The sequence below is a fragment of the Mustela lutreola genome, chromosome 1, assembly GCF_030435805.1.
Source record: "Mustela lutreola isolate mMusLut2 chromosome 1, mMusLut2.pri, whole genome shotgun sequence".
Taxonomy (NCBI): domain Eukaryota; kingdom Metazoa; phylum Chordata; class Mammalia; order Carnivora; family Mustelidae; genus Mustela; species Mustela lutreola.
The window spans coordinates 34,108,017-34,133,224 of NC_081290.1; the positions used below are offsets into that span (position 1 = coordinate 34,108,017).

At 43.6% G+C, this 25,208-nt stretch overlaps 1 protein-coding gene across 12 annotated transcripts in view; it reads left to right on the plus strand.

Moving 5' to 3' along the window:
* APBB2 (amyloid beta precursor protein binding family B member 2) overlaps positions 1-25,208 on the plus strand; it is a 368,905-nt gene that overhangs the window by 100,507 nt on the left and 243,190 nt on the right. For 10 of the 12 annotated variants that reach the window (XM_059162875.1, XM_059162941.1, XM_059162904.1 and 7 more), the window contains one exon: positions 6,139-6,244. The exons of the other annotated variants lie outside the window; for them this stretch is intronic. The gene's annotated coding sequence lies outside the window, so the exon portion shown is untranslated. The remainder of the gene's footprint in view (positions 1-6,138; positions 6,245-25,208) is intronic. 12 annotated transcript variants of the gene reach the window in all.

The following is a 25,208-nucleotide window of genomic DNA, read 5'->3' on the forward strand; positions in this document are numbered from 1 at the left end:
TTATTTATTTGCCAGACAGATCACAAGTAGGCAGAGAGACAGGCAGAGAGAGAGAGGAGGAAGCAGGCTCCCTGCTGAGCAGAGAGCCCGATGCGGGGCTCGATCCCAGGACCCTGGAATCGTGACCTGAGCCGAAGCAGAGGCTTAACCCACTGAGCCACTCAGGTGCCCCGTTGTTTTTTTTTTTTAATTATCATTCATGGCATTAGTATTTTGGAAGATTTCAAGGCAGTTGTCTAGCGGAAAGTACCATAATCTAGATTTGTTTGGTTGTTACTTTATGATGAGATACAGATTAAGCATTTTGACAGACATATGACACAGTGATTGTGGAGACACATGACATTCAATTGTTCCATAATTGATTAATTGATTATGCTATTGCTTGGGCAGAGTGATCTTCCAGAATTTCCCATTATAAAGACACCCTTTCCCCTTGGCAAGTGATAAGTCATCTGTGGGGTAATACTCTGCGACTGTGTGAGTATCCTGATCCACAAAACCCTTTCCCTAATGGGTTTGAGCATCCATTAATGATCCTTGACTGAATCAATTATTGCCCTGGTGGTTGCAAAGTGGGATTTTTTCTTTCTGCTCTTCCTTAGGTGTTTTATTAGCTGGGATTCTTTGTAAAGAAGAGCTTCCTGCTAACCCCTATTTCATGAATGTCTGTGGATTTCTGGTTCCTTTTTTAAAAATCAGTATATTCTAATTCATTCACATCATTCTTGTTTTTTTTTTTTTTGCTTTTGTTCCAGCTGTCCCGTTTGGCCAGTGGGAGCCCCTTTCAAGCAGCTCCCGTGTCCCTTTGTCATGTCTGCATTAATACGTGACCATTTCCTTAGTTTCTGGCATAGTAAGATATTCTTGGCAATTTTGTGCTGTCCTTGCTCCAGGCCTGGACCCAACTGTTTCTGGAATGAACGAAGGTATTTAGAAGCCAAGAGCTGGGTGCTCAGGCTTTTCTTTGAAAATGCTTATGATCTAGAGGAAGTTAAACATCAACAGTCGTTTGTTTAAGCTCTCCCATCCTCCAGTGTCTGCTAAAATATTCGCATGGAACCATTGGGGTGTTTAGAAGTTGGAAGGAAAGAACGAGTTGAAAGGAAGAGGCCATCTAAAATTAAGTGAAGATCTTCTGGCTTTGGACCGGAGGTGGCCCAGGAGGCGAAAGGGGAAGTGAGATGGTGCCAAAGACCGATTTAAATTCTGTTGGAATTATGCCCAGGGAGTGGCTAGAGAGCCCCAGGAAATAATTCCTGCGTGTGTTCTAGGTAGACTCTGAAAATTGGTTGCCCCCTTTTCTCTATCTGGTAATGCTAAGAGAGTATATTCCCCTGAGCTATACATATGCTAATTCGTAGAGCAATTTAAAAATTATAGTTTCCATCCTGCGAGTTCCTAAGTGCTCTGTATTTTCAGGGTCAGCATATGTTATACAGAGATGGATGTATATTTCAGCATGGCCTTTAACAGTTAAAATTCATACTTTTTGTATTTTGAATACTTGCAATTAAGTATAATACCTGACTTGGCAGCTGATTATAATATTTGGTTGCAAATTATTGGGGTGCATATGTGCAGCATTTTAGGCAGCAATCTGTGAGATTCAGAGGCCAAGAATTTCCATTATTTTCCTAAGTAATCAGCATGCATTTGATAAGATGATGAAGCTTCTGAAAGGTATCTTGAATCAACTTATTTTTTGGGGAGCTCCATATGTCCTCTGTGCTCTCTTTTTATACATGATAGCATAATCTAAATGTTCATGTTGCCTTGCCTTTTCTAGTCTTCAAAGCAAAACTGGAAGCCAGTAGCTTTCGTTTCCATTCTATAGGGAACCTGTTGAATATGCTTGAAAATGTGGAAGCAAATTTAAAACAGAAGGGTTTTGTTTTTGTCTGGTTTCCATCAAAGTCAACATTGGTGGAAGTGGAAAAAAAAAACCACAAATCAAAAATATAAAGACTACTATGTGTATACTTTGTGCAGCAGGAATATGGTTTTTATTCCAATGTGTATACGCTGAACGTTACAGATGCTTTGTAGTTTTATGATACCGAAGCGCACACACTCCCACAAACACTGACTTAATTCTTGGTCTGTTCCTGAGAATGGAGAGTCATATGAAGGCAACTGTTCTCGCTAGTTCCTGGGTATGCGTTGTGCCAGGAAGGTTAAACTGAAAATGGAAAGGAACACGTTATTTAAATGTGCGGCAAACCGAGCATAGGTGAGTGAACTCAGGTGTGTTGTGGCCGCATTGTTCCAAATTGTCCTTTGACTCCTGAGTATCCTCACCATTCATTTCTTTTGTGACGTCTGTGTGTGTGATCAAACTAAGTGCCCTCACAACAAAGGAGTCAGCCATTTTTGGCCAACGGACAATTTTCAAAGTCAAGTTTCGTGGTTATTGGGAAGATTTTGATATAACTCATATCTTTTGGAAGCCATCAAGATCAGCCTCTGTCTCTTTGTACTTTCTATTTAAAACTCACCAAGTGGAGCGTTTATTCCTATGCTCAAATCCATTCCCCCTTGAATTTCTTTAATCTTGATCTTGTTTGAAAGGCGCTTTATACAGAACACAATTTCTTCATTCAGAATGAAATTTCTTTCAGACAGTAAGTCAGCTTGTATACAATTATATAATTTTTAAAAAATCCTCTTTCATCTGGATTTTACTAAATCCATGACAGTTTTAGCCAGTAAAAGCAAATTGTATTTTGGCTGATGTAATGGATTTATATACTTTGAATGTCCCTTTTGGGACTGTATTTGCCTTGAGTTGTCAGATAGAAAATACTTGGAAGGGTTTGGTCATGACACTGGATCTGTTAATGCGTGTGAAAGAAGCCTCTGGTGTCCTTGTTCTTGTGCTAGACTTTATTGGCTGGATTCATGCGTGAACTTAAAGTGGGGATAAAAAGAGGCTTTTCCCATCAAATTCTTTAGTTCTGTTTTTGTGTAGCATATTGTTATTTGTGTGTGTGTGTTTTTAAAGATTTTGTTTATTTTATTTTTTCTGGGTGTGGTGCGTAAACAATGAATTTTGGAACACTGAAGGAAAATAAAATGGAAAAAAAAGACTGAAAAAAAAGATTTTATTTATTTGAAAGAGAGAAGGCACGAGCAGGGGGAGAAGCAGAAGGAGAGGGAGAGGGAAAAGCAGACTCCCCACTGAGTGTGGGTCCTGCCGCTGTGCTGGATCCCAGGACCCTGAGATCATGGCCTCAGCCAAAGGCAGAGGCTTAATGACTGAGCCACCCAGACCTTCCTTAATCTATTGTTACTTGCAATTGTAAAAGAAGTGTGGTTATTGTGAGAAATCTGGATACCACAAGAAAATGCAAAGAAACTAAAGATTATTCTACTCTAATTTCATTTTCTCTAATTAGCAGATATACAAATGTTGACTCCCCCACCTTTTTTTCTAGCTACAGATACTTTTAAACAAAGTTGGGACTATACTGAACATATTGGTTTATAGTCTGCATTGCAAATGAACACTGCTTAGAAATATTTTCCCATTTTTTAAAAAAAGAATTTATTTATTTATTTGACAGAAAGAAATCACAGCTAGGCAGAGAGGCAGGCAGGGGTGGGGGGAAAGCAGGCTCCCTGCTGAGCAGAGAGCCTGATGCGGGGCTCGATCCCAGGACCCTGAGACCATGACCAGAGCTGAAGGCAGAGGCTTAACCCACTGAACCACCCAGGAGCCCACATTTCCCATTTTATTAAATTTATGGATTTAATAAATCCATATGGATTTATGGATTTAGAAAAAACTGTTACTCATTGTTGGGCATTTATATTTTTAAAATTGTTTAAAATCATTATTATTTATCATAGGAAAACTTCTTTGTACATATACATCCATACTTTTTATGCGTATCTTGGACTTTTTAAATTCAAATTCAAAGTCTGATTTACAATCAAATACTGATTGTACTATTTATTTCTTAACCACCTGATATGTGTAAAACTGTGTTACAATTTTTATTCAGTTTCCTACCTTACTTTTTTAATGTGTCACTGATAAAGCTTTCTGAGCTTTATTTTTCCCATAAGTGCTGTGGGTTTTCCTGCATGATTTTGCATAGCATGGTGGGTCTTCGATAAATTCAAAGTCTTTTTTAATTCACTGGTTTCAAGGAGTGAAAACTAATTCAGTTCAGTTTGTCATTTCCAGTAATTATAGTTAAGCCTTTTTGCCTGCCAGGACCTGTCTTTATACTGCTATCATCTTGATCTGTACAGAATGGGGTGGTGAAACCTTATTTATTGAACACCATTAGGGAACTTCTCATAAAGTTTCATGTCATTCGAAATGTCCCTTAAGTGTCTACACTTGAGCATTATAAACGTGTGAAGGAGAATCTTTCTCAATTTGTATTATGTATGTTGCTGTCCTCTTTGACATAATGAAAAGCAATTAAAATCACAATTTACACTCTTCTGGTTCAAATCACAGCATCTTTATAAATGATAGTTATCATATAGTCAGTTCTGCTAAAAGGTGAGACAGGTGTTTCTAAGACCTACCATGCTATGCAAAATCATGCAGGAAAACCCACAGCACTTATGGGAAAAATAAAGCTCAGAAAGCTTTATCAGTGACACATTAAAAAAGTAAGGTAGGAACTGAATAAAATTGTAACACAGTTTTACACATATTAGGTGGTTAAGAAATAAATAGTACAATCAGTATGACACTTTACCTTGACAAAATCCTGATGTTTTCCTGCAGACTGAGGCCTTCCAAAAGTTGCAGGCTGTGAGTTATTTGCAATGGTGGAAGGAGGGTTCCCTGAAATCAGAAGGGAAGTTGGGACACCCTATGTGGATGGGTTAGCTCTTAGCCCTGGTGGACACTGGGGTTGCCCATAGATGTGGGAGGCATGGGCTTTGAGCATCCCGTGTGTCTTAACGCAGCTGCGTTCTGTCTGGGTGCAATCTTCTGCTATTACCTTGGGTTTCCTGAAATCGTGCATCAGCACGTGCATCAGCAAATGTGAAATTTGAGTGATGCTCGGATTGTTCACTCATAAAGCAATCTTGGAACAAACACAAACGTTAGAGCAGAACTGAATGTACCGAGTGGTAAGACGGTGATGTCGAGGGGATGTTCTTCTGGTCTCCATCCCTAACAGAGTGAATACGTGTAGAACACTTCCGAGAAGAATCTGGCGTACAAGTGAGCATCGTGTAAACATAGGCAATCACAATGATGGTAATAATAATGAGTGATGCCTCTCGATGTTTGTGGGATTCTGTTTGTCAGACCATCTCTTGTAACAGTGCTTCTTGGGTCCCTCTAATTGACCTATTTCTCAAGCTCTTCTGGCTTTTAAATGAGTTTATCAGGCTTAGAATTACATCTAGTGTAAGGCCCAGCATGGGAGAGCCTGGGGGTGGCGGGGGGGTGTCAACTTTCCGTTATAGTTTACCTTTGGCACCTGTTTTATGTACTCAAACTTTGTCATCTCATGAGTTATTACCTATGTATTCATTTGCGAGATTGTTGGGAAGAAACTTCGGTTTCAAGTAAGGATATTATCATACGGAATTTTTGGATTTTTCTCTTTGATTAGAGAAAACAGCTCACTTCTCATCCCACCTGCAATACTGAAGTGTGCTTAAATGAATCCATGAGAAGGGTGCTTACAAGTTGTGGGTGATTCTCTTTAGGTTGTTACTGGTTCATTTCTATTTACAACCATTTCTTTGCTTGTGAGATGAGCTCATCTTTGGAAGGTGGAGCAGGCAAGTGTGACTTTAGGAGACCTTCCCTCCCAAGTCGCAATATAATTAGAAGCCCAGATCCTCCCTCAGTTATTTTTTTATGGCTCCCCGAGAAGGACATTTTTACCGTGAATGGTTGCCAAGAAGCCTTTGCTGGATCCTCCTTTAGGGATTTTAATAAGACGATGGATCAAAATACCATCTTGATTTAGCAGGCCTTGTTAGTATTGTTCTGAAAGAAAAGTAGCTAACATGGGTTCATCATTTAGATATTCCATTGAAATCTGTATCTTAATTATGCAGAGAGACCCTGAATAGCAAGGGGGGGTGTCTTGATTTTTAATTTCGGATATGACTTTGGATTTTAACTTTTTGTCTCTGCACAATTTTTAGATATTTGTGCTGCTTGACCTCACTGAGTGATTGCTATTAATTAACAAGACTTTGTGGGAAAAGGGAATTTGCCTTCTGAGCTCTGTACCAAAGACCTGGGGAAAAAGTAAGTAATTTTTTAACTTGCTTTAAAAAAGAAAAAAGTTCTTGTTATTTATACTTCTCTCAGAAAGTTAACAGTGTAGGGTTATAGCTTTTCTACTTTCATTCTTCCCTGGCTTTGTAAGTTTTATATGCTCTTACAGATTTGAAACATGGAGAAGAACTTGAGAGACGTTTTTTTTTTTTTTTTTAGATTTTATTTATTTATTTGACACAGAGAGGGAAAGATCACAAGTAGGCAGAGAGGCAGGCAGAGGGGGAGGGGGAAGCAGGTTCCCTGCTGAGCAGAGAGCCTGATGTGGGGCTCCATCCCAGGACCCTGAGACCATGACAGCTGAGCTGAAGGCAGAGGCTTAACCCACTGAGCCACCCAGGTGCCCCTTGAGAGACTTTAAAAAAAAAAAAAAAAGCCTTCTAAGAGATTAGGATGACGGTCTGTATTGTGGCACATCTTTGGGCTTCATAAACTTCAAGTCTTCAAGATTGTGATAAACCTTTTATCAGGTAGGAAGTAAACAAATTAAATTATAAAGGTGAAGTATTTTACTGGGGCTGGCAGGAAAGCCAATCCAGTTTTCTGAGCCTCAGGTGTTTTAGACTTTTAGATAGGTTCTTTGGTTCTGAAGTTTTAGAATAAGAATGAAATCCATTTGGCTCTGTTCTTGTCTGGAAAAGAAAATAAAATATGTAATCGTTTCTTCAATAAGTCTCTCATGTAGCTTGGTCTTGGAAGAATTGATGTGCCTGTCAGTTTTACTGTTTTATAGCTTTTTGTTGGTACTCTGAGGTATTCTAATTAAGACATTGTGTGAATGGTTTTGCTGTCTTTTTGAAAAAATTGTGTGGGTCTGTAAAGTTGTTTTATTCCCTGATCTTTTTGAAAAGGTAAAATGGGCCTTGAAGATAATAAAGTCAGTCTGCTTTGTTGTAGAATTACGTGGAACTATGAATGGCCTGTAAGAATGTAAGCAGAACAAAACATACACACGTACACGTGTACACACACACACACACACACACACACATCTTTTTTCTGGCATGTTCTGGAAACAGTATCATTGAGCATAGGAACCGTTAGTCCATAAAATTCCTAGGTAGTTTCCTAAACTTTGTATGCCTTGTGGCTTAGGCTTCATCTACATTTCTGACTGTACAAATAAGTAAAAATGTGTCTAAAACAAAACAAGGCAGGAGAGAACTCTGCTCTAGAAGTTCCATAGAAGTATAAATAGTAAGATCAGATTTCATTGTTATATTGTACACACTCTAAATTTGCTTTTAATCAAACTATATAATAATTACAATAAGGTGAGGGTCATGAATTATGAAGCCTTTTTAGGTTAAAAAAGATAATTGTACTGAAAGAATATTACACACACACATGCACATACACAGACTATATAACACCATGAATATAATTTCTGAGGGCTGTCGATATAAATTCATTGAAAGCAAGGACTCTGAATATTTTCCCCAAAGAGTTTTTTAATGTTACAATGAAATATCTGCAGCTGTGAAATACTTCTGCCAGTGGCATTTTGTTTTTTTGTTTTTTTTCTTAAGATTTTATTTATTTATTTGACAGACAGAGATCACAAGTAGGCAGAGAGGCAGGCAGAGAGAGAGAGGGAAGCAGGCTCCCCGCTGAGCAGAGAGCCCGATGCGGGACTTGATCCCAGGACCCCGAGATCATGACCTGAGCCGAAGGCAGTGGCTTAACCCACTGAGCCACCCAGGCGCCCTGCCAGTGGCATTTTGAAAAATGATAGCGATTTATTTAGTTGAATTTTATATTCACATATTAACCTTAACATAAAGGAAATCCTATGTGATATAGTTATTATTCCTCCTTGGAAAGGTGTTTGAAAGAGGATTATGTTGGAAGTCATCATTCTGTCCGCAGAAGTGGAATGAAAAGGGTGAAAGATTAGTTCTGTGGGCTCCAGAATCCAGATATTCGATGTGTAGATTGGAAATATAACTTAGCCCCCCAGAAGGTAAGCTACTGAAACTGCCTTTCAAATAATGTACCATCTCTTTAAAATTTAATACAGTGTCTGATGAGGTATTTTCCTTCCATTGTACCAAAATCTCCCTTTGTGCCACTGTTGTCCAAGTTTTATTTCCATTTTGTAGATGCAAGGTTATCTGTAGGAATTCTGGTCACAATAATAAGCTAAAGACAGCCCTTGTGTTACCAGAGGGACCAGGACAAAAAGATCCTGGCTTCCTAAAACTGATAGTATATTAAGTGAATATTTATACGCACAGAAGGCTGTGAGTAATTTACCTTTAGGTTAAAAAACAAACAAACAAAAAAGACAAGAAGAAGGTTATAATGCATAAGTATTGTCAGGTTTGATTTGGGAGTGAGAAAACGAAAATAAGGAGGCAGGCAAATAGGTTCGAGACCAGCTTTCCTGGAAGCTTCCTTGGGTAAGGTTCCTCTGCTCATGAGGAAGTGAGCTGGGGAAGTGGCACCCGGGGTAGACACAAGCAGGTTTATATTATAGGGTGAGGGTGGGGTGGCAGGACATGACATTTTATGGTGTGGGGTTAGGTATGGTTCGGTTTCTGTTTCCTGCGGAAGCTCTGTTTTCCCCCTGAGATGACGTGTCCTTGGGCGGTCCCTGGATGCGGGAACTGCTTGTGACAGAAAGTCTCCGGGGGAGGTCCCGGGGCGAAGGCGGCAAGATGGAGGATCGGCTGCCATTTTTTTGTCCCCTGGGTCCCCTTACCCCACCGGCCCAACATTCCGATCCTTTTGTCATTGTAGGGCAATGACTCAAGTCTGGCTACTTTCTGCTGAATAAGGGGCGTTTTAGGGGTTTCGGAAGTGGTCAGGCTGGAGCAGGGGTGTAGGAGTTGATTGACGGTCACTCCAGACATTTCATGGACCCTTTCCTGAATGACCCGGAGAATGCAAAGGGGCCACCATTAGTAGTATGCAGAGCATGGTAAATGGGCTTAGGATTGGGAGAAACCAGGTAGTTAAGGGGGATTGCCACCATTGGGATGGGGCGGAGCTGCCAGGGGGAAAACAGTTTTGAAGAGACTCTCGGACTTTGGCCAAGGTGTGGGTGTTGGTTTCAGCTACACCTGTCTCATTGATGTAGTAACAGCATTCTTCATTGAGGAACATGCAGGTGCTGCTTTTTTCCGTGGTGAGGAGGTCCAGGGCATGCTGATTTTGTAGGGCCACCTGGGCTACTGAAGTGATCTGACATTGTAGGGATGCCAGGGATTCTGCTGAGGCCTCGATACCCATCTGGAGTCTTTCAGATAGGCCTCTGGTGGGATCTATGGAATGGGTTAAGGCCCCCCTACCTAGCCCTAATGCCACCAGGATGAGGCCAAGGAGACTCTGATAACAAGAGAGAGGAAGACTGCACGTTTTTGTTTTATCGGGTGATTGGTGAGAAGGAATACCTCTGCCTGACTGTAGATGGTCAGCTGGGGGACTAGGAGATGAGGCCTAGTCCCATCGGAAGACAGGAATTCATAGGAGAGTCTGAGTTGAGTTGAGAGTTTTGGAAAGGGTGCCATTACACCAAAAGAACACGCTGGTAGAAGCGAATTGGTGGGTAGGGTTGGTGAGAGTGGTATTGCAGAGGACCGGGTTAGGGGTTGAGTAGCAGACAGGAAACTGTGGGTTTAGGGGGTCCTGAAGTAAGGGGATGTTCTGGAGGTTAGTCTGAGGTGGTATAGAGGCAGGTATTGATAGGGTATAATTGAAGCGCAGAGGTAGGGGGCCACTACTAAGGGGGGGCGATTTAAAGCCACGCACATGAAGCAGCTGGAGAGGTTTGTTATACCAGTAATATTGACTAAGTGAGTTCCCCAGCGAATTAAGGCAAGTGAGGAAAAAGGGTCTATTCATATAGGAGAGGGTATTGTAGGTGGTTTTGGAGGGCCTGTTCCTGGTATTGTATTATTTTAGATTGGTCTTGGAGACGTGTAGTTATACGAGTATAGTTTCGGAAAATTTTAAGGGTAACTGTGGGATAGGAACTAGTAGCAAATAGGTATAGTTTTGCTTCTACCCTCTTAGCCCATCTGTTATCCCAGGAATCAGGGATGTTTAGGTAATATGATCGGCGATTATCGGTAAGGCGCCATCTGTTACAGTAATAATCTTGTTTGGAGTTCTCCCATTCAGTTACTGTGTGGTGTGTAACACACCAGTGTTAGGGGCACCCCCCCACTAGTCTGAACCCATGTAGTGCGGCATGTGGGATGAACCTGATCATAAATAAAACAGATGGTTGGATCTGACCACCCCTGAGATAATAAGTTAAAGTTAGAAAATGGCATGGAAATTCTGGCCTGACAGCCTTGGGGTTGGCAATCCACCTGAGAAAGGAGTCGGGTAATTGTAGCACCTTGCTGGGACCAGGTTTCTTATAAGTAAAAGCGCCATTGGAAGGGTTTAGGAGATTGAGGGGTTGTTATGGGTAGGGTCAAGAGAAGGAGGAAGGCGTGATAGGCGTACTTTGGTGGGTCCCAGGGCACGTGCTGTCCAGACATCCTGGGAGGGAGTTCGCTTTAATCTGGAATTATGTGAGGTGTGTTTTGAGAAGGCCGTTGGCCCGCTCAACCTTACCCAATGATTGGGGATGGTAGGGGATGTGAAGTTTTCAGGTGATGTTCAGACTCCCGGAGACCTGTTGGGTGATGCTGGAAGTGGAAGCCGGCCTGTTCCCTGACTGAAAGGTCTGTGGAAGGCCAAATTTGGGGATGATGTGTTTAATGAGTGTAGTGGCCACCACGTCTGCTGTGGTTTTTTTCAGAGCTGTAGGGAAGGCCTCAGTTCATCCTGTAAAGGTATTTACCAGGGTTAGTAGGTAATGAAAAGATTTGTAGTGTGGCATGTTGGGGAAATCAAGTTGCCAGCCCTCGCCAGACTGGTGTCCTCGAAGTAGGAGGTGAGCCTAGGAGGAGCCTAGAGCCATAGTCCTGGCTACAGAGTCGGTCTTGTTGTTACCCCAGGATATAGGATTTTTAGATATCTGGTGTCTGCGACAATGAATGATGGCCACGTTGGCTGGGAGGCTGAGAGCCTTAAGTAATTTTGAGATGAGGGGTCCATTGACTGGGGTTCCCTTGGTTGTAAGGAATCCTTGCTCTTGCCATAGGACAGAATGAGGTGAGCAGAAGCGGTAGGTGAGGGGAAGGGGTGAATGGTGGTCTGGAGCTTATGAAGGATGTCCTGGCCAAGGGGATTATCAGAAAGGAGTGTGAAAAGGGAAACCCATCCAGGCTGCACAAGAGGGGTGGGGTGGCTCGCGGACTGGAGGAGGTACTGTCAATTCCCATTACCGCCACTGGAGAGGGGAAGCTAGTACTCGAGTAGGAAGGCAGAACAGAGTAGGTGGCCCCCGCATCCAACAGGAAGGAGATGGAATTAGCCACTACCTAGAGCATGACCCTGGGCTCAGCATGGGTGAAGGGGGATCCGAGTCTGGGCCCCATCAGTCATCGTCCAGTCCAAGTAGTTGGAAAGCAGGACTTACCGGTTCAGGGTTCCCCTGCGTGGAGGTGTTGGGGAGCCTCTGAGGCTGGGGCAGTCAGATTTCCAGTGGCCCATCACTTGGCAGTTGAGGGCATGGTCGGGTTGGTTACTTTGGGTTAGGGCATTGACGGGGCCCAGTGTCCCTTGGCTCTGCATTTGAAGCAGGCCCTCAGAGGGGTGCGATTTGTTCCCCATTTTTGTTGGCTCCTGGAGCCAGCCGGCCGCAGGACTGCCACCAAGCCTTGGGTTTGGAGCTGGACCTTCTGTTGAAGCCTGGCTTGCCGTTTAAGTTCGGCTGCCTCCTCTTGGGGATTGAAGACTTTAAAGGGCATTCTTACCAGGTTGGAGATGGGAGTTTGAGGGCCCTCCTCAGTCTTTTTAAATTTTTTTTGCATATATCTGGTGCAGACTGAGAGATTAAATGAGTGGCCAAGGCGGTGGCCCCCGCCGGAGAGGTAGGGTCAAGGCAAGACGGGTATATTGAGTTAAGGCTTCAGTAAGCCTGTTAAGGAAAATAGTAGGGTTTTCGTCTGGGCCTTGAATAATCTTAGTTTAGTGTAATTAACTGCCTTGTGGGAAGCTGCCCCCATGCCAGCGATAAGGCATTGGATTATGCGGTCTTGGCGTCAGCGGCCACCTTGGCCACCTTGGCGTCAGCGGCCATCTTGGCCATTCTGATTGGATCATGCGGTCTTGGCGTCAGCGGCCTACCCTGGGTCTGCTGGAGGAACAGCCTAGCACCGACCGGCATGGTGGCATCGGTCAGACAGACCTGGTCTGCGTGTTCTCGGGCAGCGGCCTGGATACGTTCCCCTTCCTCGGCTGTGAGGGTAGAGGTTTGGACAACATGTAGATCGTGCCAGGATAGGTCATATGCTTGGGCTAGATATTGGAATTCTTTGATATAGTTTCCTGGGTTGGCAGAGTAAGAGCCTAATGGTTTTTCAATTTGGGAAAGGTCCTGGAGCGAGAAGGGTGCATGGACTTGAATGACCCCCACGGCCCCTGCGACCTCCCTTAGAGGTCAGGAGAGGGAAAGGTCCCTCGGGATCCTGTACGAGTGGAGACAGGAGGGGAGGGGTTGGTGGAAGGAGGTGACAGGTGGGGGTCAAGAGTTGGTAACGGAGGAGCAGAGGGTGGAGAAGAGGCGGTAGGAGGCCCAGAGTGGGGGGGGCAGCGGCCCCCAAGTCGGTGGACAGGACAAACTCTCAGGGGAAGGGGGAAAGGATTCAGGGGTTTTCGGAGCCATAGGAGCAGGTGGAAGGGAGGGAGGGGGTATACCTGCCAGGAGGACTTGAGAGGTGGAGCTTTGGGAGCAGAGGGAGGGAGGAGGGCGCAGACTCCAGAAAGCCTGCATGTATGGAACCTTAGGCCATTTATTTGCCTTTATGGTGGTAGAGATTGTTCCAGATCAGTTAAGATCAGGAAATTAAAGGTGCCCTCGGGAAGCCATTGAGACTGATTATCCAGTAGTATTTAGGCCATCGTGTAGTAATGGATGAGGCGTCCCCTCTGTAAGTCCTGGGAGAGGCCCAGAGAGGGTTAAGGTCAGTTAGTAAACAGCCCACGGGGATTTAGGATTGGGCAGTTCCCAGGCTTCCTGCCAGGTGGTCCGAAGGTTGGAGGCAGGCGTCCCTGCTTTCAGCCTTGGACTAGGGACTGACAGAGAAGGCTACCGTGGAGATGGGACGTCGTCTCCTGATCCCCAGGCACCACTTGGGAGTCACCTGGTGACTCAGTGGAGTTGTCCTGACGCAGCTGCGATTTCAGGCAGGACTACCCGGATCGCGGGTGCGGAATCGGGGGAACTTACCCACGGTGTCAAGGCACTGGGCCTGGGAGAGGTCCTGGTGGCGAGAGGAGGGAGGCCTCCCACTGGAGCGGGGCCTCCATCTGCTCCCGGGTTTCCGCACCAAATGTCAGGTTTGATTCAGCGGCGAGAAGAGGAAAGCAAGGAGCCTGGCAAATAGGTTCGAGACAAGCTTTACTGGAAGCATCCTCGGGCAAGGTTCCCCACTCGTGAGGAAGTGAGCTGGGGAAGTCGCGCCAGGGGTAGACACAAGCAGGTTTTTATAGGGTGAGGGTGGGGTGGCAGGACATGACCTTATATGGTGTGGGGTTAGGGATGGTTCGGTTTCTATTTCCTGCGGAAGTTGTTTTCCTTGAGATGATGTGACCTTGGGCGGTCCCTGCACACAGGAACCGCTTGTGAGGCAAAGTCCCCGGAGGAGGTCCCGGGGCGAAGGCGGCAAGATGGAGGGTCGGCTGCATTTTGTTGTCCCCTGGGTCTCCTGACCCCACCGGCCCAACAAGTACACTCTGTATAAATCCAGTCCTGAAGGAACCCGTTAGGTGGAAGGCAAATAAGGAAAGGAAGAGGCGGGGCAGGGGAGAAGGAAGGAGGTCCTTTCTGACAGTGACAAAAGCCATAGGGAAGTGTTTCTGACTTTCGGAGAAGGCTACTGTGGAGATGGGACGTCGTCTCCTGATCCCCAGGCACCACTTGGGAGTCACCTGGTGACTCAGTGGAGTTGCCCTGACGCAGCTGCAATTTCAGGCAGGACCACCCAGATCACGGGTGCGAAATCGGGGGAACTTACCCACGGTGTCAAGGCCCTGGGCCTGGGAGAGGTCCTGGTGGCGAGAGGAGGGAGGCCTCCCACTGGAGCGGGGCCTCCATCTGCTCCCGGGTTTCCGCACCAAATGTCAGGTTTGATTCAGCGGCGAGAAAACTACTTTGAAAACTAGAAGGGGGACTTAAATGCATCAGTGATTTCTTTTGGGGCAAGGCAAGCACAGTTGTAGGAAAAATCCAGAACCCGAAACAACCTCCACATTTCTCTTCAGCGTCTTGGCGTCCTTTAATTTTATTTTCGCTCGATTGCATTTGCATTTTATTTAATTATTTAAGGTAGATTTCTGGACGCTTGAGTCTGTAATGTTTATATAGATGCACTTTTTGAAAAATTGGCCATGGATTATTTTAAAAGAAGTAAAAAATAGCTTCTATTTCACTCTTCTACTTAACATGTGCATACGTTTCTTTTTATGTCAGTATGAAAGAGGATTCTATTCTTCAAACTGTTTGGTGTCCTTTTTCCACTTAACTATAAATAATGAATACCCATGCTAATAAATATTTATCTACAGTCGTTTTTTTAGTGAAAGTAAACCAATTGGATCTTCACTCTTTGTTTACTGTGAGGCCATCTTGGCTTTGCGTTACAAAGGAGAATCTGTACCTGAAATCCAGAGTGTGGGTTTTCCATTTGCAAACAGAGAATAGACTAGGATTCCCCTTCTATTATTTCTATAGTGTTTACTGTAACCAGACATGCTCTGAATAGGAGACTTGTGGGACTAAATGGGTATTCAAAACTCTTAAGTGCCACTGTCTGACAGGTACCTTGTAGAAAGCACTGTGTCTTCTTTGGTCCCTTTGTTCCATTATGAGAGTGTAGGTGATACATTGCTCCCGCTTTGCTCTCTTCATCAATATTTCTGTGCTGAAGGAAGGATTCTACCTACGTATTTCTCCCTCCCAAGAAATTCTCAATTTCTCAGATGAGGGGATGGCTACAAAGGGAAGAACAATTCACAGACTCTGGACTAGAATTTATGGGAGTAAATTATAATCCAAATTAATTGGAGATGCAGAATGTTTCCTAGACCTTTGCATAATTTCTCAATTTTAAGTTCAGTTATTAAATCAACATTTGGCGTGCAACTACTATGTGCCAGCTCCTGTGCCGGGAACTCCTTATTCAGAGAGGACTGAGATATGCCTTTGCTTTCAAGGCACTTAATTTGAGTTTCAAATTCAGATTCAAATAACATTTATTTAGCTTATACCAGGTGACAAGCCATCAGTGGGTGGGGGATACTCTTAGGCAAGGTCTTGGATTATGAAAATCAGTAATGATACTGACCGATTACTTCCAAAATAAATTATAAATAGAATTTTCTAATCTTTCTTCCATTATATTTTCTTAAACTTTTGGTACCTGCAACTACTTGTTAAGTTAAATTAACAGATTGGGCGGGGGGAGAGGTTGGAAGCAGTACTTGATAAACTTCAAGCAATAATTGTAAAAACATAGATATTTTATATATTTGAAAACCTGTGTACCTAGAATGTCATAGTTTCTCCTCCTGGAGTAGTTCTTAGTTTACATGATAAAATTAAATGTACTGAGATTTCATGCATTCTGCCCTCAGAGTGACTTTGGTGCCTGAGCAAGTATGAAAGACATAGTATGGAGCCATTTTGATTTTCCCAGTTATTCTTGGGTTAGGGGTTATTGAAATTTAGGTAGGAAAGTAACTAGCCCACACTCGCTCAGCTGGAAAAATGTTTGAGTTAGGATTCTGTGACCCATCTAACTTCAAAGCCCATGCAATATCCTCCTGACTCATTCAAGGTGGTGGGGAGGTTGGACTCCCAGGGGTTGCTGAGGGAAGGAGTGGTCATTTCAGTGGAGGGATCAGGAAATGTCTTTATTGCATGGAAGAGCTGTCCCTGAGATAAGTCTTGTGGGAAGAATTAAAATATAGGGGGGAAGTGGAAAAATTATTGGAACTTGTAGTAGGAAAAGCATGTGCCATGGTACAGAGGAATGGAAGTTCATGGCATGTTCCAGAAGTCGCTAGAACTCTACTGTGGCTGGGACGTGGGACATGGTGGGGAGCACAGTTGGCTCCGAGATTTGAAGAACCTCGGTGCTAGAGTGAGGAGGGCCATGTGTATGGCATGCTTGAGGCTTGGGGTTTCTAAAATAAATATAGACATAAAAATTTTAAGGTAGAATAAAGTTCATAATTAGGTAGGAGTTTTACAAAAATATCACCTGGGTGGCAGTGTGGAATATAGATTGAAAAAGGGAAAACAAGACTGGGCCCTAGGGCCACCATGTGAGGTTGTGCAGATTGTTCACTGCACAAGGGACTGTGTGAACAGTGAGTGGTGGGGGGGACCCATAACCATCTGCCACATTACTCACCAGACTCTGTGCTCTTGAATCTGGGCCTGCCTAGAGAGAGTACCTTTTAAAATTTGCATAATAAAATGTTCTACTTGCCTTTTAATTGCTTATAAAATAATAGGAGAAATTAGACAAAATACCATGTGCCCTAAGACCTAGGAATGTGGAGGTGGACATGGTGGTCTGTTTATTAACTATATGACATTGAGCATGTTCCCCATTCTCAAAATCTATTTCCTCATCTTTAAAAGAGAGTTATAGAGGTGCCTGGTGGCCCAGGCAGCTGAGAGTCTGGCTCTTGATTTTGGCTCAGGTCATGAACTCGGGCCCCATGTCAGGCTCCATGCTGGGCATGGAATCTGCTTGGGATTCTCTTCCTCCCTCCTCTCTCTCTCTCTCTCTCAATAAATAAATAAATAAATAAATAAATAAATAAGATTTGATAAATAAATAAATAAATAGGATCTGGTAGGGTGTTGGATAGACCGAGGGGCATTGGTAAGAGAAGGAACTAGACATGGGATGGAGAACTAGAAGGTCTGGGACTGGATGCCCTGCCAGGAGGTAGCCTGAGAGTATCCTAGGAGCTGTTGTAAGAGTTTTAAGGTTTTGTTTTCCTTAATCCTGTATCAATTCTGAGAGGTAGATGTTATTGTCCCATTTTAAAGATTTTGTAAGTGAGGCTCAGGGAAGTTAAATAACTTGTCGGATGTCATGCAGCTAGGGAGTGGTATGGGTAAGACTTGAACCTGGGTCTACGTGACTCTTATGTTTATGCTCTTAAGGACCGTTTTATGCTTGGAAGTCATCTATTCTGTATGTTCAACTCCCTTAATGCCCTACTTGAATCTCTCTGATAACATTTTCTGATTTTGTCTTTTATTGTTTTTAACTTAAGTTGGGTCATAGTGATATACAAAGTGTTTTGTTTAATTTACTAGATAGGAAGATTCTAAGGACTGGGATCTAGTCTCATTCATTTTTTTTGTTTTGTTTTGTTTTTCATAACTCTTTGCTCAATAAAATATGCATTGATAAGATGAATAATCTCTTGGGAAGCTTGGGTGACTCAGTTGGGTGTCTGACTCTTGATCTCAGCTCAAGTCTTAATCTCAGGTTCCTCAGTTCAAGCCCTGTGTTGGGCTCTGCACTGAGCTTGGAGCCTACTTTAAAAAAAAAAAAAAAAAAAAAAAGATGAATACTCTCAAGATTTTTCTGTCTCCTAAAATTCAATAATTTTTATTATATATGTAAAGCTTCAGTTGCAATTATGACTAAGTAGCACTTAAAAAGGAGTCATTGGATTTTAATTTGATATCTAGATTGATTGCTAAAGTTTCAGGAAATTCCTAATTGCCATTTTTATCTGAAAAATAATTTGTGACTTGCTGTCAAAGACCGAGGCCAAGACCAAAATTGCACTTCTCTCGAGTCCTGTTTGGAAGCTTAAAGCCGTGCTATCCGCTTCACAGCTGTGGCTGCTCTAACACTCAAATGTCTTAAATGGTATATATGAGCTCATAAAAAATGTTATGCTGCCATTCATGCAGGTAAGTACCTCCTTTTGCAAAAACCCATGAAACCGTGGTGCTGATGGTCATTCTTACCTGGTCCCAGCTGGATGCAGATAACCAAGAGAAGGGCTTTCCTAGTCAGGGCTGATGATCGGAGGCCCTGGGGTCACACTACCTAGGTTCGCATCCTGCTTTTCTGGTTTATGAACTCCATGGCCCTTGGCAAGAAAGCATCTATAAATGAAGATGGCTAAGTGAGAGGTCCATGGGCCTGGTTCATGGGAATCTAGTGGGAAAAAATCTGCATTCAGATGAGAGCCGCTTTTGCTCAGATATTCTTTTTTTTTTATTTAATGTTTTAATTTTAATTTTTATTTTTTTAAAAGGTTTTATTTATTTATTTGACAGACAGAGATCACAAGTAGGTAGAGAAGCAGGCAGAGAGAGAGAGGAAGGGAAGCAGGCTCCCTGCTGAGCAGGGAGCCCAATGCGGGGCTCGATCCCAGCACCCTGAGATCATGACCTGAGCCGAAGGCAGAGGCTTAATCCACTGAGCCACCCAGGTGCCCCTGCTCAGATATTCTTTAAAGAAGGGCAAAATTGTGAGCTTATGGGATAGAACTGGACATTTCAATATTATCGGCCATGTTTGCCCCAGGATGACCCTTTGCTGTAAGGACTACATCTGCTTTTTTGAACTCTAAGGAGGGGAGTTTAAGTGCTGCTTGTCCTGTATGCCTGAGGAGAGTAGGAAATGATGGCTTTTTCAAAAGAAGGAAAATGGCACCTGGGTGGCTCAGTCGGTTGGGTGTCTGCCTTCCGCTCAGGTCATGATCCCAGGGTCCTAGAATCGAGCCCCATGTCCCGGGAGCCTCCTTTTCCTTCTCCCTCTGCCTCCTGCTCCCCCTAGTCATGTTTTCTCTCTCTCTCTCTCTCTCTCTCTCTGTCAAATAAATAAATAGAATCTTCAAAACAAAACAAGACAGGAAAATGGTATTTGAGATCAGCATTGCCTCTGGGCTTTGAAAAGCTCTGGAGTTTCTCTCATCTTCCAGGAGAGGAGCATTCGTGAGCTGGGAGAAAGGAAACCAAACCCCAGGGACATTTCCTAGCTTGCCTCTGCCCATTAAGGGAAAAGAGGAAGTCAGGGTCTGTAATGAGGTCTTGGCCTCGGTGGGCTGTGAGTTCAGGTGTGCTGGAAATTGAGCCCTTGGTAGCTTCTTATCTTCTTATTCCCAGGGGCCACTGCTTCCCCTGAGGGGAAGAGAAATGGCAGCATGGGTCTCAAACGTTGCTGGCCGGGAAGGCAGGCAGGCGCCGGTCTCTGTCCCAGAGTTTACGTTCTTTCATCCACGTGAAGCGGCACCAAGACTTGTGACACTATTCTCCTTTGAGGTTTTCTATTTGAGGTAGCTGGAAGAGCAAGCAAGTTGGATAAAAATACCCTTTAGACCCAGTCTTGTCCTTGTGGTTTTCGCCTGCTTAGCTTTGCACTTTAAAGTGAAGTTAACTTGGCCTGTCCATTCTTGCCAGGGAGAAGCTTGGGTTATCAGTAAATGCCAGATTGGAAATCCCTTTCCGGGGTTACCTGTCCCCCACTCTAGGCTCCTGTAAAAAAAACAAAAACAAAACAAAAACAGAAAAAGCTTCAGCCTACTGTAAGCTGGTAAGCCCTTAAGACTTGGATGTCTTGGTAGGGAAAATAAAATTGGATTGCACACCTTTCCCTTTTCCTGGTGAACTAATTGTTGTTTTGCTGCATTTAAAAGCAGATGTTAAACTCCTCCTTTGATGTTCACCAGCAGACAGACTCCGGTTGTGTATGAGAGCTCTTGATGCATGTCTGTTGTTTGAATGAAGATCAGCTTTGGCAAATTAGATTTTGATGGTTACATTTTGATCTGGAGCCACGGAACGGAAGGGCAATTTATTCTTGCGTTCAGTACACATTTCTCAGGTTCCGGCTGGGCCCCCTGACGCAAATTGTTTTCCAGATTTCACAAATGCCACAGAAACCTTGCCAACTCGATGGTGCTCTCTCTCTGTTGAATAGATAAGAAAAATAAGGCTTATAGAATGATTAGGACTATTGTCTGTGTAAGAAAAATAAAGCCCAGGGAATGATTAGAAATCTCTCGCAGGGTCGTACTGCTGTTAAGTGGCTAGGAGTTTGACCTGGGGATTAGGGCTGAGCTGAAAGCTGTTACCCCAGAGACGCTGTTTCTTAAGAGGAGAGAGATCATCTGTGGAGCAAAAATGTTGAGCTGAAATCAGGAAAAATCTAGTTAACCACGAGCCCCTCCTCATTTACTCAGGAGATATTTATCGAGTGCTTGTTTTGTGCTAGACACTCTGCAGGGTACTCGAAATTGACTGGGAGGCAAGACAAAATCTGACTGTCACCAGCCTGATGGAGGAAATAGGGGTGCGGTAGTGTTTGCTCCCTCAAAAGCAGTGTCTTGGCTGGGAGAGGTTTGGTGAGGTTTCTTAAGATGTAGAAACTTTGGCACCCAATAAAAATAGTTTATTATTCTTTTCCATCCGTATGTTTACTAAATTACCTACAGATGAACAGGGGGCTTCACGAGACTACTCTGCAATTGTACTCCTTGCTTGAGCTGCTTAAGATGTGCAGAAGTGGAGGTTGGAGAAATAGTTACTGGGTTTTCAACGAAGTGTTGCAAACAAAAATGGGAACAGTTCCCTGGCAAGGACTCTGTCTAATCCGGCTTTGGAGTCCCCATTTTAGGCAGGAGGTACTTAGCTCAGTACCTGGGATGTAGGGAGTACCCGGTCACTCTGGTTGATGGGCTCAGTGATGGAAAGTAAAATAAGGAGGTGAAGGGATGGGAGTCTCACAGGAAGGGGGATAAGTTAAGGTGATATCAAGGGTGACAATAAAATAATCCAATAAGTAGGTCAAGAGAGCACATGACTTGTGCTGGACTTAAGCCACATGTACAAACTGTTTGAAGAGTCAAGGTGGGAGGAGCTATGTTTAGGGAATCTGGAAACGCGATTGGGTTTGGATGCTTGAGAAAGTGCATCCCTCTCCTCTATGCCCGCTTTCCCACCACGATGTGGATTTCAGGTTTTAAGACTTTAGGGTTTGGGGATGCCTGGGTGGCTCAGTCGGTTAAGCGGCTGCCTTCGGCTCAGGTCATGGTCCCAGAGTCCTGGGATCGAGTCCCACATTGGGCTCCTTGCTCAGGGAAGCCTGCTTCTCCCTCTGCCTGCTGCTCCCCCTGCTTGTGCTCTCTCTCTCTCTCTCTGACAAATAAATAAAATCTTAAAAAAAAAAAAAGACTTTAGGGTTTTATTGTTGTTGTTGTTGTTTAAGATTTTTTTAATTTATGTGGGAGAGAGAGTGTGAGTGCAAAGGGCAAGAGCAGGGTGAGGGCCAGAAGGAGAGGGAAAAGCAGATTCCCAACCAAGCAGGGGGCCTGATGCAGGACTCGATCCCAGGACCCTTGGATCATCACCTGAGCCAAAAGCAGATGCTCGACTGACTGAACCACCCAGGAGCTCTAAGACTTTAAGTCTGGTATTTGGTTCTTTAATAAATTGGGTGACCATATGTGTCTGTTTGCTGGGCAGCCCTGACTTTGCCTGTTTCCTGTTTACCATTTTCGAGAATGCCCCTTTTCCCTGTCAGGTGTCCTGGTGTGGGTGAGTAGTTAAATGGCCACCCTACTAAGGGAATTTGGTGACATTCTCTTTCTTTAAACAGAAATCTTACAGCATCCAGACTACCTTGATGAATTCACCTAATGTGGATGTAGTACCAGTAAAATGACCTGTTGGACTAGTGTCTGATCTCCAAATAGAAAGGACATCCAGTGAGTGGTAACTGAAAAGAATCAGATGTTGAGCAAAAATAAGCTGATTTTGACAAAATGAACTTTAATTACAACTAATGGCTGGCATAGCCATAAGAGAAAGGGCATTTAAAGGTTATCACGATGATGGGTAGTGTGTGGGGAATCCGGCATCATTGGAGAGAATCATGTCATCATCACTGGCTTTGATTCAGTGTCTCACTGTTTCCACGGCACTGCAATTTAATTCTGATGCATTTTCATTTGTTCTCTGAGTAGAAAGCAAAAGAAATAATTTCTGAGAACAGAGGTTTTTGTCGGAGGTTTAAAGAAATAGCTGGAGGGGAAATTGTTAAATTCAGATTTTTTCCCCCTTAAATCTACTGTTAAATTGTGTCATTTGTTGAAAATGGTAGTAATATTTTAGTCCAATGAGGCATTTACCTAGGGACTCCCAAAGCTTTAATAGAACATATGTTGGGGTTTTTCTCTTGATAAATAGGGCTACATTGGTTTTATAGATCATGTACATGGCTTTAAAGAAACAGACTAACTCCTTGTCACACGGATATATGTAAAAGTTTTAGGGGTTCAGGTAGCGCTGGACAGTGATTGCAAGATGAGAGTTGGATGGGGGATTGGAATCATACTGTGACCATTCTTTTCCATATTAATATTTTATGGGGCAGCGATGTATTTGCCTTCAAGGGCCATAGTTTTTTGTTCCCTGTAGTGTTATCTTTTTAAAAAAACAAAACAAAACAAAACACATTACTTATTTATTTATTTGTCAGAGAAATCACAAATAGGCAGAAGTAGTCAGAGAGACAGGCAAAGAGAGAGGGAGAAGCAGGCTCCCCGGGGAGCAGAGAACCCGATGTGGGGCTCAATGCCAGGATCCTGGGATCATGACCAGAGCCAAAGGCAGAGGCTCAACCCACTGAGCCACCCAGGCGCCGCCCTGTATTGTTATATTTCGTAGGGGGTAGATTCCCCAAGTAGAGGATTATTCCTCTGTGATTCTAAAACTCCGTTGTTTCCGAATAAAATTCAGACTCTGCCACTGACTATCTGTGGGGAGCCTCAGTTTTCTAGCCCTGTAAAATGGGAATAATGGTATTTATTGCTTAAAATTTATTAACAGGATGTTTATTCATTCCTGAATCTGAGATAAACTTTAAGCATGTAACACAAAGGTAACTTTCTCCCAGGCTGAGGAAGCAATAGCAGATACTGAGGACAGGGAGACGGGTGTTAACTGTCAGAAGGGTGAGACTCAAACTAGTTAGCGTCCAGCTTCTGGCCAATCAGAATGGATTCTGGACGGTTGTCATAGTGCTCAGCCATTGAATGAGTATTAGCCTTTATTGTTGGTATTGAGAAATCTGTGTTTAATTTGTGATGATTTGCAAGTAAACCCAATTGTGTCTTCTAGTTCTAAATTAACGCCCCCTTCTCTGAGCTTCCATGATCAAGAAAGGATACCATCTTCACTGGATGGTGAGCCTAGCATTCATGCCTGGATTCCTGTCTCAAAGGTTTCAGGTTTACGTTGAGGACCTTGCTTATCATGGCTGCCAGCACCGTGGTAACTCTTTGTAGACTCTGCTTTCCCATCTTCCACTCCCTTCCTTGTCTACTGTTTATCCATAGCAGATGACAGTTGCATTTATGACACAAAACCCGGAGTGTCCCATAAAATTGGCAACCGGATAGAGCCGGCCTAGACGCAGCCTTCCCAGCTTCCTACCAGGCCACCTTTCTTGGGAGACTACCACTTCTCACTGCCAGAAATGACTGTCAGCACATTGGAATGCGTGGTCTGGGCGTCTGAGAGAAGGAGGCTCTGGAAGAGGGAGCGCCGCCATTTTCTTTCTCCCAAGTCTTTCTTGCTCATTCCCATTTCTCATCTCAGGTTCTGCCCCTTCCCCGGATAATCGACTTTGGGAAGTCTCCTTTGCACAGTGCAGACATAAACCCCTTTCCCAAGGCATGCGATGGGAATCGCCAGCTATCTGGAAGTCCAGCATCATTTAGAAGCTTCCATGTATCCTGGGAGGCTCCCTTCCCAGAGCAAGGATGAGGTGATTTCCACATACTGATCTAGTTAAGAGCTGTCAAGAAATTGTTTCGTGCTTCCCTCATAGGTGTTAGAATGGCTTTTCTGAAAAGAGATGACAGGTATTGGGGAGGTTATGTAGAAATCGGGTCCTTTTGCATCGTCGGTGGGAATGTCAGTTGCTGTAAATGTAGGGGTGCAGCCATTGTGGAGAACAGTATGGAGGTCCCTCCAAAAATTAAAAATAGAAATACCACATGATCAAGTAATTCCATTTGTGGGTCTCTATTCGAGGGAAATGAAATCACTATCTAGAAGAGATATCTGCACCCCCATGTTCAGTGTATTATTTACAGTAGCCAAGACAGAGAAGCAACCCAGGTGCCTGTCAGATAGATAGAGAAACCATGGCATATATACCCGATGAGATATTATTAAGCTGTAAGAAAGAAGGAAATTCTGCCATTTAGGGCAATTTCCCTTGAGGGCATTATGGGTGGACCTTGAGGACATTATGCTAAGTGAAGTAAGTCGGGCAGAGAAAGGCGAATACTATTTGATGTTACTTCTATTTGGAATCTAACCCCTCCCCAAACTTACAGGAGCAGAGGTCAGATACGATGATTGCCTGAGGTCAGGGTGGGGGAAATGGGGAAAGGTGATCAAAGCTGGTACTTCCAGCTAGGAGACAAGTAAGTTCCGGGGATGTAATGTACAGTTTGAGGACTGTACCCAATAGTACTGTATATTATGTTCGAAAGTTGTTAAGGTAATAGATCTTACAAGTTCCCATTGCAAGAAAAAAATGTGTAACTGTGTGGTGGTTGGATGGGTGGGTGGATGGATAACTAAACTTACTGTGGTGATCATTTTGGAATATCAAAGTGTGATATCAAAATGTAGTATCAAAATTGGATACCTTTTGGATGTATCAAATCATTACATTGTTCATCTTAGACTAATACCAAGTTATATGTCAATTATATCTCAGTGAAATGACGGAGGGATTGTTTTGCATAGAAACCTTTTCTGCCAGCAGACTCAGGTGTACTTCCACTCAAACACAGGAGTTTCATTAGGGAA